The 13,429-nt window shown below is 34.2% G+C and overlaps 1 protein-coding gene across 1 annotated transcript in view; it reads left to right on the top strand.

The window, feature by feature from the left end:
* The window catches only part of LOC111414341 (T-box transcription factor TBX20-like), a 65,769-nt gene that overhangs the window by 30,064 nt on the left and 22,276 nt on the right, over nucleotides 1-13,429 (top strand). The gene's annotated exons all lie outside the window — the stretch shown is intronic.

The following is a 13,429-nucleotide window of genomic DNA, read 5'->3' as shown; positions in this document are numbered from 1 at the left end:
CGTTTATGGAATTTAAAGCCTGTTATGACTAGATGTGCGAGCTCGGCGACACACAATCAGTTTAGAGGGTTTGTGCTTCGAGAGTGATTGAACGTTTATTTTTTAATCACATTTCTTTATTATTATTTGGATGCGATGAGAATTATACACATTTTTTTAAATTTTAATTGTTACTCAGTTTAATATTTTGTTGTGGTGTAAGTAAAATCAGTGGTAGTTCATGGTACCATTTGAGCCATAGTAAATTTTAGTGATCTTATCTTCCAATCCTACCAATTTCATGTTTTCACGTTTTAAAATAAAAAATTTCAAATTAAATCTTGTTCTCATTTTTATTGAGAACGAATTTCATGTACTCATTTATCCTTTTTTTTTCGACGAAGAATTTAGGTTTTTAAAAGCGGTATCAATAATTTACAAGAAACCTGATGTACACAATCATGCAAATCGAGTGAAAGAATTTTTCGGTCGAGGACAGGTAATAAACAGGGGGTACAGGTGTTTTCTACGGCGACGGGCTTCTGCGCTGTTCATTAAAGACAATTAACTAGATTTACTGCGTCGTTTTGCGGATTATTTCATACACCTTTCGGCCTATTCTATCAATTAGTCGCGGATTCGCGAGGAACTACTTACGCATTGTTTCTTCACCATTCAATGTACCCTTCGCTTCTCGCGACCCTATTAGCATATATATTAAAGTTTAATTGGTGAATAATTCGTATGCAGATGGCAGGGGATGGCCTTAAATGTCTTATAGTAAATACGGCGCATCCTGTATAAGAAAGATACGCGCTGGCGATAATGTTAGATTATAAATTCATACAGAAAACGAGCCCTGTTTATTTATTTCTACAATTTTTTAATTTTTAACGACGATTTTAAAACGAATTTTTTAAAATTTAATCTTGTCTACATCGGAAGAAATATTAAAAGGGGATTAAGACTAATTAGATAGGAACGGATCATTCAGTTGGAGTTAATGCCTCGCCAGATAAAACAAGCTGTTACTCGGGCGATTTGATTTAGACACAGGCCAATTAAGCCTCGAGAGATCGACACGCTCCCCTAAAATATACCCCGGTTACCAACCCTAACCAACCCCCCTTGAGGGTGGAAACCTCCAGTCTACGCCCCGTTCTTCATTGATTTCCAGCCAGTGGCGGCGGTCCCTGTAGATGCCGAGGGAACCTAAGCCGTCCAAATTGGCTTCCACCCTTCTGGTAAAAAACTACCCTCTGTTTGCAATTGGGGGAAGGGAAAACGTTTTATTCCGATTTCCCCGTGAGAAGGGACCCAATCCGAACAGGTATTGATTTTGCCACTCCAAGAATAAATACATCCAAGAATTAAATCGCATTTGACGAATGAAGCAACCAAATGAATCTAAATTTAATATAAATTATTCTAAACATCATTTAGCCTTTTTATACGGAGAAATTTTACAAATTGGTTTAACGAAAGATGGTTGTCTCGTTCCATGGCAAAACAAACAATTAAAACAACATAATTCGAGATAAATTGGCCACGCGTTTACTTCGCAAAATAATAAACCTAGGCCGCTCCCGTGGCGTACGTTAGCTGGAGTGTAAACGTAGAAGTGGCCGGCGATTTCCATAATTCATACCACTATATTTGCTCTCTCATGTTGCTAATGCCTTCCTGAATATAATGGGCCTGGCATAACGCTCTCTTGAGTAATGGAAGCCTGAGAAAACGTGTACCGGTCGTTCGTGTAATTTTCGCGCTAGAAAGCACAGCGCAATTACAGAAAACTTGAAGAACAAAAATTTTATGTCTTCAACATTTTCTAATTGAACCAAGAAACACTTTCTAATACAATTAATGATTTTGTTGGATTTTATAGGTTACTTTATTTCTTAAAAGCGATAATCCTGCCGTTTTACAAGGCTCAACGAAGAAGGCAGGTGACGTGGAGCCCCTCAACGGAAATAGTGGCCAGAACGCGTGTTTTACATACGCTTACACAACATTTTTTTTATCGACGATCGATAGGCGACGACCAGCGGTTGGTTGTCGTGCAATTTATCATTGTTTTAACGACAGCTCGCCGATCGAATGGGTGTCGCGTAATTGACCTCACGAAAAATCACCACAATCCTCCAAAGTAACAACAGAAAATTTCTCTCTCGTCACTTGAGACCCTGCGTCACTCGTGACCCTGCGTCACTCGTTTTCATATTAATGTACATTTAATGTCACCGGTGTCAACAAAGGAAGTGGGACATAAATTATCTACGGCGAGACTCCACGACAGCGAACCAGGACGTAAAAAGATCGTTAAGAGGTGTATTATGTGACAAAGGAACGATCTTCCTACGAGAAAAACGATGTAACTCAACATAATTCTTATCCATTTTTTTTAAATTCCCCCAAAAAAATGTTTGGATAGATAAAAAATCACGGTGATATGACACCCATAAAATATGATCACTAATAACAACATTACGTCGAATAAATATTAAACGCAACTTCCAATTACCCGAACCATTAGAGAAGCCGAGTCGGTTCGGCGATTTGGCGTGATTGATGAACGACGGCGGGGCTCGGAGATTTGCCGGACCCCCCAACAGAGGGCTCGAGAACCGACCATCCAAAGAGCTTTTCCGCTGGACGTGTGCGAAATTCGCGAAATTAATAACGGCGTTTTGCAAGCGAAACGCCGCGGGCTCGCCACAGCACCGGCCCGAACTAATTATCATCGAACCCATTACTCATTGACCATGTTATTAATGACCAACAAATTGTATTTGGTTTCAACCATTTTTACGCCTCATCAATTCAATACAGTTTAAGATTACCACAAAAATAATTTTCTTGTAATACTAGAATTTTACTTTTGTGGGTGGATATTAGAAAATTATTGGGAGAGCTGAAAGGATATGACTTGTATTAAAGTCATATCCAAGCCAAGGCAAGATCCATATGGAAGGTTTTTGTTCCAGTACCTTCTAATAACAATTTAATTGGAAATTGAGTTATTAAAATTATATAAAATAACATACACTTAGTGTATTTAGGACAGCTTTTTGTTAACTGTTCTTATAAAAATTTGTGTTGTAAGTTGATTGGTCTTGTTGATATTTTACTACAATGATAGTCTTTCCATTAGTAGGGAACGAATAGACTGGGTGTGTTTGTAATATGGAGGAGTGCTAAGCAAGCTCTTTTATAATTACGTTAGTTAATAAATAGTATTGAAAATTGCTTTTGCATTAGTATTTGTAAATATGTACGACCATATTGTATTTCTATTTATATGAGATAGCGCAACATGTTGTTACCAAGAAACATCTTTTACAAGTTCTATTTTTATATACAAGGGTATAATAGATATAAGGGTGTAATATCATGATTGAGACAACTACAAAATCAAACTACAGTTAGTATTAGATTATGTAAATATTACTATATATGTTATGTGTTGTGGTCGATCCGAGATTTTATCCGTTCTTCCTGTTGGTTCCCTTTGGAAAGGGGCAGACGTTTCGCCATGATCTCACCTGGTATCTTCGGCAGACTAGCGGATGCTCAGCTTGTGTTCCTTCACTCTGGCGGCTATTCTTCTATTGATCTGTTCCACGTAGTTCTTGTCGCACGAGACGCAGGATACAGAATGAATTCCTAAGTTTTCCAGTTTCAGTTTGTCCTTTGGATTCCTGAGAGAAGCTCCAATGGTCTTGTTAGGTTTATAAGTGGTGGAGATGTCATGTTTTTGTGGAAATTTTCCTACGTTGGATCTCCTCTTCTCTTCTTGTTCGGGTGGATCCCGGGGCTTGGACTGTCGGTCGATGGCTTTCTTTACCATATACCTGCAGTAGCCATTTTGGGAAAGGGCCAGAGTTGGATCTTGAAATCAAGGAGTTGGCGACTAACTCTATCTGTGAAGGGTGATGATGAGAAAATGCGTGAAGGTATCGGTTTGTGTGCGTAGATTTTCTATAGACGTCGAGTATGTCGAAAAATGGAAGCTGTTCGTTATCTTCTATTTCTGTGTTGAACTGGATTTTTTGATTAATAATGTTTAAGTATTCCTAAAAGTCATGGAGCTTTTCTTTTCCAAAAGATCAAATGACGAAGATATCATCGACGTAGCGAATACGTAACTTGGGTTTGTGCCAGGCTTCTCTTAACGCTTTTTTCACGAAGTAGATCATGAAGTGATTAGTTTGTACTTTGTACTGGCTTATAGATCTTAAAAGCATTAGAAAGCATTATTGAGGCAGTGTTTGGCAAGGTCTATGATGTAGCTGGGTAAATCTTCGTTCTCTCTGATTTGTTTGAGGGCTTGAAATGTTCAGAGTTTTGTACGTAGGAGTCGGCTTGCTTTGTTATGGGTTCCATGATCTTGGCTAGATACTTTTCAAGTTTTTGTAGCTATGTTGAAGTTAAAGGCGCTGACAATGGGTTGAAGTAGAACATCCGGCTTGTGGATTTTACAGTGCCATATAGAAATTAGAGAAAGTAAAGTAGGTATTGACTACTCTTGTTAGCGTAATTAATAATTAGTACTAAAACAGATTGTATTCTTACATTGAGGTTGGGTCGAAATTAAGGCATTTCCCGACGTAGTTGGATAGTTTTGGATACAAATTTTCCACTTGCGTAGGACTACATATAAATCTAAAGCTAATTATTTTCAACGATTGCTATTTTTTTTATTTGAGGACTACTTTTATTTCATATTTATGTGTTTTTACACATACCAGAATTTATTCGAGTACAAATTTTGATAAAATGGAACGACCACTAAAGCAACTGCAGAAAATATACAAACTTGACTTTTTCACAAGTATTCAAGTCAGCATCTATGATCGGACTTCATAGATCATAGCTCTTACAAGTTCTTGAGTAGAATTTAAAAATTAACTTGACTTTAATTTAAATTAGGAATGTATTCTAGACTTGTTAGTCAACTAGCTTGTGTTATGCATCATTACAAAAGATTGTTATTACTATACATATTCCTGCTGAAAAAAATAGTTTCTCTTCCTCAATAGAGACCTTATAGAGATCCTAATCATTATCGCTACAATTAATCTTTGAAACTAATGCTATAGATAAGAAAGTGAGTTATTTTAATGTTTCGATAAATAATCTCTTTTGATAAATGCAAATATCCATTAAACTTGGAACAACTGCTATTAAACTTGAATAATAGATGCATTTCTATAGGGCAACAAAAAGATCAACAATTCAAATCTGATACTTTGTCCATAATGTTTTAGTGATCAATACTGAAGTGAATATGCCTACACATTTACATAATGTAGAACATATTTCAATGATAGCACAAAAAGTAAGAACTGGTATTTTGAAATGAAATGTAATGGCGTCGACGATAATGACATCTCGATAGAAATAGTTTTATGTTGTTGTCCTTTCACACTATCACATTCAACACATATTAACTAATTTATTGCTTAAAAAAATATGGTTAACAAAAAACTGCTCTGGTGACTTCATTATCGAAACTTTCTAGTTCTAAGCAATATAAAGTTCTGCAACCTAATCGTATTTTACATATTTCCAATTACATTTCAGTTTCGTTTCTGGATGGATATGTGTTGCTGAGTCTAAATTTACGCTTGATATCCAGAATTTAATGAGATGTTTCATAATTTAGTAGCAAATCGGCGTTGATACTTTTTGATAGGCGGAGCTTGCGCGATCTACACTCCCCTCATTTCAGTGTTGAGATTGGTGGCCAACGTCTTAATGTCACACGTTGCTTTCTTTATCAAAATATACTCAGTTAAAGTATACTATTCTATTTAGTGGACTTGATTTTAATTTCTGCAATGTGATTTATGGGACTTGTATTGATAAAGCATCGAAATGTAATGTGGCGAAAGTACAGAGTATGTCTCAGAACATGCCCTGCAGAAGAAATTTCTAATTTGGGAAAATGAATAGACATTTATAATATTAACATCAAGATAATCTTATCACCTAAAATCTTGCCGCATAAATTGCTTATAATGTTCTGCTAGGTTCACTAAAGTCTTTAATTGGTGTCTTTTTTTTTAATTTATTTCGATTTATTTGTGATACCCAAATTAGTTATAAAGATGTGTACAACAAAATTAAAAACTGTGGGTTATAATTGGCAGTTAGGTTATAATTAACAAGTTGGAAAAACTGTTACTAAAGGTTTATGATCTGTGTTAATATTACCATGGCGATCATAAATCATCAAATGGTATTTCTGAATGTCAAATACAAACGCGACCTTCTCTTTCTCTATTTAGGTGTAATTCTTCTTTGTCTTATAAATCCGTTAGATGTATGAAGCATCTGTTTCAATAACTATTGGTTTTTCATCAAGTCAAATTATTGTTAATTTTGCATTTGGTTGTTCATAATCATAGTCATGTCATAATAATTAGAACAAATTTAGCTACAACCGACCCTAACAATTTTTAATAGGGCTGTGTGATTTGTTATTTTCAAATTGCTTTTCAGTTTCAGCTAACACTAACTCGTATCAAACAGCTAAATATTTCAAAATTCATCTTTTGAAATACTTGAGGATCAGAATAAATCCCAAATCATAAGCAGCAAAGTTTGTACTTTTCAAATGGGATCACAAAGTACAAAGTTTTGCACTGAAGTTTCATATTAACTACTACGAGAAGCTTTCTAGTGGAACTGGATAAAACACTTACTTCAGCACCTTTTAGGAGACATGATTGAAGTAATTTGGTGTTGTTTCACCAATTGTGGACTCATTTTGTATTTCCTTCAGCGATAATTTACTTAACTTCTATTTATGAGCATAAGCCAATCGCTTTAGTTATAGTTAAAGCCAATTCTTTAAGTAGTTTTTCTGAGAAGTAATGTGTCAATTATGTTTGGCCATAAAACTCGTCTAAACCTGTCACTTATTTAGCGAACGGCAACAGAGTTGGACAACTTATGCAAAAAATATATGGACACCAAAGATCTCCATCAAACGCAGTATTGGATTTTGATGAATTATCTCATCCCACTGAAACGTAATCAGCTGAAAACGGGAACATCACTGATTTGTATCTTCTCCTTGATAACCTCGTTGATTCAATTCAGAGATTGACAAAAAAAATTTACAGTTTTGGAAATCAGTTACACTTCGAGAGCTGAAATAAATTGAAATTGATAATGATGAACCTTTATATTCTGAATAAATCTAAATATTCTGGAGTGGCTAAATGTTGACTAGGATGTTTTGGTCTATTAACACATGATCAACGATGATTCAGTAGATAGTGTAGCCTAATCAATGCCCGGACCGAGTTCACTCCAGGAATGTAGTGACGATCACAAGAAGTTGTAGTTGTTATTGAAACACTGTTGTAACTGTAATGTATCATATCCAATTACATAAAGGCAAATTACATCGTTCAGTTTTGTCAAAAATAAGTGGGATATTTGCTTGAAATGCAACAATTTTCTGCAATGTCTCCAATCATTACGACTATTAGAAATGCACTTTTCCAGCTATCAATGTATATCAGTTAATAAGCTTAGTACTAGAAATGTTGTTATGTACGTTGGTTAGATCAGCAAATGAATGGCAAAAAGATTTATTACAAAAAGTATTACTATGAATGTGTCACTATTTAATACCACAGCATCAGCAACGTACAGTGTTTTTGCAGAATTAATAGATCCATTTCAATTTGCAATAAGGCATTTAATGAAAAACTGAAAAAGAGGGTTATTGTCAATATCGCGGAGATAGACCCAAACGTAACTCGTTGGTCTTAGGTTTTAATTCTAGCACTTAGATTAATTAAAGAAAGTTTTGGTAAATCCCTATATGATTATGACTCAATAGTATTGTGTACTTTTTAACACAATGCAAGTAAATAAGTCTCGTTTATCATTTCAATAACCAAGCGAATCGTGACATTTGGTTGAATAATTGGTTGAATTAAATGATTGATTTATCAGGTGAAAAAGCACTTGTATATCCATCTTAAGCTACTTGAACATAAAACATACACCGTTATGAAACTCGTGAAGTAGTGACCCCAATTATAAAGAATAAATTTTGATCCATAACTCGAAATAATTAATTGCAATGCAAAATGAGATGACATATTTTTTAATCTTTGATATACAACCTAATATTCTATTTATTTTCACTTTTGAGACAATATCGAGATACTCGTGCAAAGTGTTTTTCGCATTCCAAGTTATAATTTTATTACCATAACTTAGACTACATAAATAAGTTAGAATATCTGTTTATTAATCTCTTTATCTGTGAATTAATAGTTACAAACATAGGATATATTAAATTTATTTGTTTGAGTTTGTTATTATTTGTAATAGAGACAAAGTTGATTATTATACACGTACGGTCTTTCGCGAGCACCAGGTGTACCTCACGTGGAAATTGACGCATAAATTTACGAGAAACGGTAGCGTAATTATCATTATTGATGAGCTGTTGGCCGAGCTCGCATATATCTTCCTCCGTCGGGCCGCGAGCAAATAAAGCGCACCGGCGTGTGCAGAAATATGATGTCCTACAAGGGGTGAGCACGTCGTTACGTCTGCGCCGTAAAACTGTGGCAAACGGCCGCTTCAGGAGCAGCGGCAGGAAGGAATGCGTCATTGCATGTATGTATATACGGGGACCCCTCTTTTTTAAATAAATAATCGTACCAAGACGTCTGTAATTGGGTATTAATCTTCAACTTATTTCAAAAACCCATCATAACTTATTTATTTATAATCTTATTATTATTGCCAAGTTAACATATTCATCTTTAAATTTGAAACCGTTTCTTTTAGATATCTTCCATAACCTTTTTAGGTTGTTACTTGTTATCTTTTAAAAGACAGAAAAAAAATAACATGTCAGGTACATTAAGGAACATTAAAAACTACAGTAAAAATGTTATCTGGTCTGTTTTTCTTGGTTCTTTATTTTTATTTCTTAACAGGTCAAATAAAGGTCGACAGAGTTTGAATATCCAGTAGCCGGAATTCGATCTCTCTCTGTAAAAAAATAAAAAATAAATAAATACAAGCCAGATAATATTTTATTGCCGCGCTTTACGAGCCGGTTTATCGTTCCGGGCGATTTTTCTATTAAAGCTCTGGACGTCAAAAAGCTGCCACGATAAAAACTATCGGGGCGCGACCGACGGGCGTTAAATCAAGACGAATACGCGTCCCGGACGTGAACTAATTGCGTCCGAGGCGGGTCCCTAACGTAATTTGGAACAGCCACGGCTTCGGGGACGATAAACAGCCGTTTAATTATTCTTTTATACGTGTAATCGCGCGCGCTAATTAATAGTTGCTCCCGTCCCGCTGCGGGATCGCTGAGACATCATTAATCAGACCCCGCCAAGTTGCCCCCGGGGCGATCGAAGCGGTCTCTTTTAAAATCCAATTCATAATGCACGCACCGCTCACGTGCATAGATTATTAAAGGCCTCTTAAAGACCGTAATTATATATGGAAGGAAATTAAGATGATTTGTTGATAGGGTTCATATTAATCTAATTAAAGAATAATCGATGATCAAGAAATTATAACAACAAGAAGAAACATTAAAGAAGTTGTCTTGTAAACCATAAGATTAATATATCCATAATGTAATAAACTAATTTAGATTTTATTAATTAATGTACTGGTTTAATAATACAGTAAAACATCGATCTCGTTAGAATTCAACGCTAGATTGTTGTATATTTTTATTGAATGAAAAATTTGAACTAACACTAGACCTAGAACTAGAAGCATTCGGGTTTAGCCGTCTTAAGAGTCGTGCAACTTAACCCGAATGCTTCTAGTTCTAGGTGTAGTGTTAGTTCTAATGCTAATGTTAGATCTAATTTTTGTTGTTATTCAGCATTGTGGTATATTTTTCAATTAACGAAACCTAGAACTACTGATGAAACGGATAATGATTTTGCGAAAAGGCCGATAACGGATATTCAGCATCCCCTTCGGCCGGATATCCGGTTATCCGGCATATCTATCCGGCGATTATAGTTACAATTTCAGGTGCATTTCTGAATTTTCTTAATTGATTAAGAGTTTATATGTATACAACAATCTGTCTACAATTCTTTACATTATTAAAATATTTTCACCCTCTACCATCTTCCTCCATTTCCACACCCTCAGCTCCTCGGCCCAATCATTCCGTCATCCATCCCTTTGTCTCCTCACCCCCACAACCATTCTCATCCATCGTTTCGTTGAATTTTCTTTTAACTCTAAGAAAAGGATACCACAAGGATCCACAAGGATCCTTCAAGAAATGTATTTTATAGCAAATTTTGAAAGTGATCGATGAAAATTGCAACATCGAAAATTTTATCAAAACTTCAAATATTGTTTTCTCAAAAACTGAAAGTTACTTTTCAAAACATGTCGGTTCAATGGAAAGAGGACACTCTTATTAACACTTTGGTAAATTTTCATACTCATATTCCAAGAACTGGATTTAATACGAATTTTTAAAACTTAATCGGCAAAAATTGCTGATCTACAAGTTAGCAAATGGCAACGTTCCATTCTGCCTCCTTAACATAATCATCCAGTTTTTATCAAACCGAACTTCACAGGTTAAAGTCCAGAATTTCTTATCAAGACTCTTTTTCGTGCAACAAGGTCTTCCTCAATATATAACATTGATCCTATGTATTTTAACAACGAAACTTACATCCTCCAATATGCCGATGACACTGCCATAATAGCACATGCCAAAAACTTGCCAAATACGATTAACAAGACGCAAAACATGGAGAATATAGTTAAATTCAAGCAAAACTCAGTTACTTGTTCCGTTTCACCAAATCAACGAAAAATCTCCAACAATAAATGTTTTGGACGTCAACGTTTCTCCATCACCTACTGCCAAATATCTGGGTATGCTGTTGGCTCAAAGTAGCAACCCAAATTTACAAATCCATCTGCAGACCCTTGATCGAATACGGACAATACAACATCTAGAAGTAGCTGAACGTACTGCGCTAAGAAAGATTACAAGAATTAGACATCTAAACAGCCCCTTGCATAACCCTTCCAAGTTTTTTATGAAATTAGTGGAATCACACCAATTCAGGAACGAGGATGGCGACTAGCAGAGAAGATTAGCAAGAAATTCACAATATTTCGAGAATGAAAAATACTGAATAAGAAATAGCCAAATTTATCTCAAGCTGAAAGACCTCGGTCGATAGCCTGTTTAGGACCTTTCACATTGGTATAGATGTATTATATTTTATTTTATTGTTTTATCTATGAGGTTCTAAATAAATTTCATATTGTTATTACTAGTGTCGATCATTTCAAAAATTTATTTCACAAAAACTAAAAGCGAGTTTTCAAAACGGTTTTTTCATTAAAAAGGGGATACTTTAATTCATAATTGGTGATATTTCCACAAGAATCCTTCAAGAAATAAATTTTATAGCGAATTTTGAAAGTTATCGATGAAAATTGCAACATCGAAAATTTTATCAAAACTTGAAATATTGTTTTCTCAAAAACTAAAAGTTATTTTTTAAAACGTGTTTGTTCATTGGAAAGAGGACACTTTTATTAACATTTTAGGAAATTTTTATACTCATATTCCAAGAAATGGATTTTATACGAATTTTTAAAACTTAATCGGCGAACATTACAAAATTCGAGAAAATTGTCGATCATTTCAAAAATTTATTTCACAAAAACTAAAAGCGAGTTTTTAAAACGGTTTTTTCATTAAAAAGGGGATACTTTAATTCATAATTGGTGATATTTCCACAAGAATCCTTCAAGAAATAAATTTTATAGCGAATTTTGAAAGTTATCGATGAAAATTGCAACATCGAAAATTTTATCAAAACTTGAAATATTGTTTTCTCAAAAACTAAAAGTTATTTTTTAAAACGTGTTTGTTCATTGGAAAGAGGACACTTTTATTAACATTTTCGGAAATTTTTATACTCATATTCCAAGAAATGGATTTTATACGAATTTTTAAAACTTAATCGGCGAACATTACAAAATTCGAGAAAATTGTCGATCATTTCAAAAATTTATTTCTCAAAAACTGAAAGTGATTTTTCAAAATGGCTTTTTGCATTAAAAAGGGGATACTTTAATTAATAATTGGTGATATTTCCACAAGGATCCTTCAAGAAATGAATTTTATAGCGAATTTTGAAAATTATCGATGAAAATTGCAACATCGAAAATTTTAAGAAAACTTCAAATATTGTTTTCTCAAAAACTAAAAGTTATTTTTCAAAATGTGTTGGTTCATTGGAAAGAGGACACTTTTATTAACACTTCGGGAAATTTTCATACTCATATTCCAAGAACTAGATTTTATACGAATTTTAAAACTTAATCGGCAAAAATTGCAAAATTCTAAAAAATAGTCGATCATTTCAAAAATTTATTTCTCAAGAAGTGAAAGTGATTTTTCAAAACGGCTTGTTGCATTAAAAAAAGGATACTTTAATTAATAATCGAAAGTGATAACAGCGACAGTTGTGTTAGTAATGAATATGATAATAAATTACAAGCGAAGAGAAGAAAACCAGACGAAACTGCAACAAGAGATTTTATGTATCATTGTTATTGGGATTGTTACAATGAGGTTGCTAATGACAAACCTGATATAAATAAAGTTGTATTCAATGAAAAATGTCCTATAGGGGTTGAACTTGATTATTATCTGCAGCGTCCAACACCTGAAAGAGATGCTAATTCCTGTGAATGGTGAAGTACTAAGTGATAAGTTTTTAATATCCGGCCAAAGCCAATTTGGTAACTATCCGGTATCCGGCCGGATTTAAATAATAGCGGTATAGACTGGATACCGGATAGTTGCCGGATATCCGTTCCATCACTACCTAGAACTAACACTAGACCTAGAACTAGAAACATTCGGCTTTAGCCGTTCGTCTCTTAAGACGGCTAAACTCGAATGTTTCCAGTTCTAGGCCTAATGATAGTTCTAGTAACAGTGCTAGGTAGCGCTAGTTGGCACAAGATAATGCTATGTAATAGTTTAATTCAGTGCTGATTATTGTATATTTCTATTGAACTAACACTAGACCTAGAACATTACAACAGACGTAGTGTTGCACTGAGAGAAATAGATTGTACGAGTCTATTATAGAAAAAATATTTTACATGCAGCAATTCATTGTATTATATTCATTATATTTATATGCTTCAGTACAATCTCATCTCGCTGTCACTAACATATTAAATATTATATTACTTTATAGTATATTTTTAGTGCATAGTACAATCCATTTCTCTCAGTGTAGTTCTAGTTTTAATTGTTATTTAGCACTAGATTGTTGTATATTTCTATTGAACTAAAATTTTTTGTTATCTCTGTGATGAAATGATTTGATATTTTGAATGTATTTTTCTATATTGTATAGAAAACGGCTTG

Source organism: Onthophagus taurus, chromosome 6 (genome assembly GCF_036711975.1).
Source record: "Onthophagus taurus isolate NC chromosome 6, IU_Otau_3.0, whole genome shotgun sequence".
Taxonomy (NCBI): Eukaryota; Metazoa; Arthropoda; class Insecta; order Coleoptera; family Scarabaeidae; genus Onthophagus; species Onthophagus taurus.
This window is presented reverse-complemented; position numbering and strand designations above follow the sequence as displayed.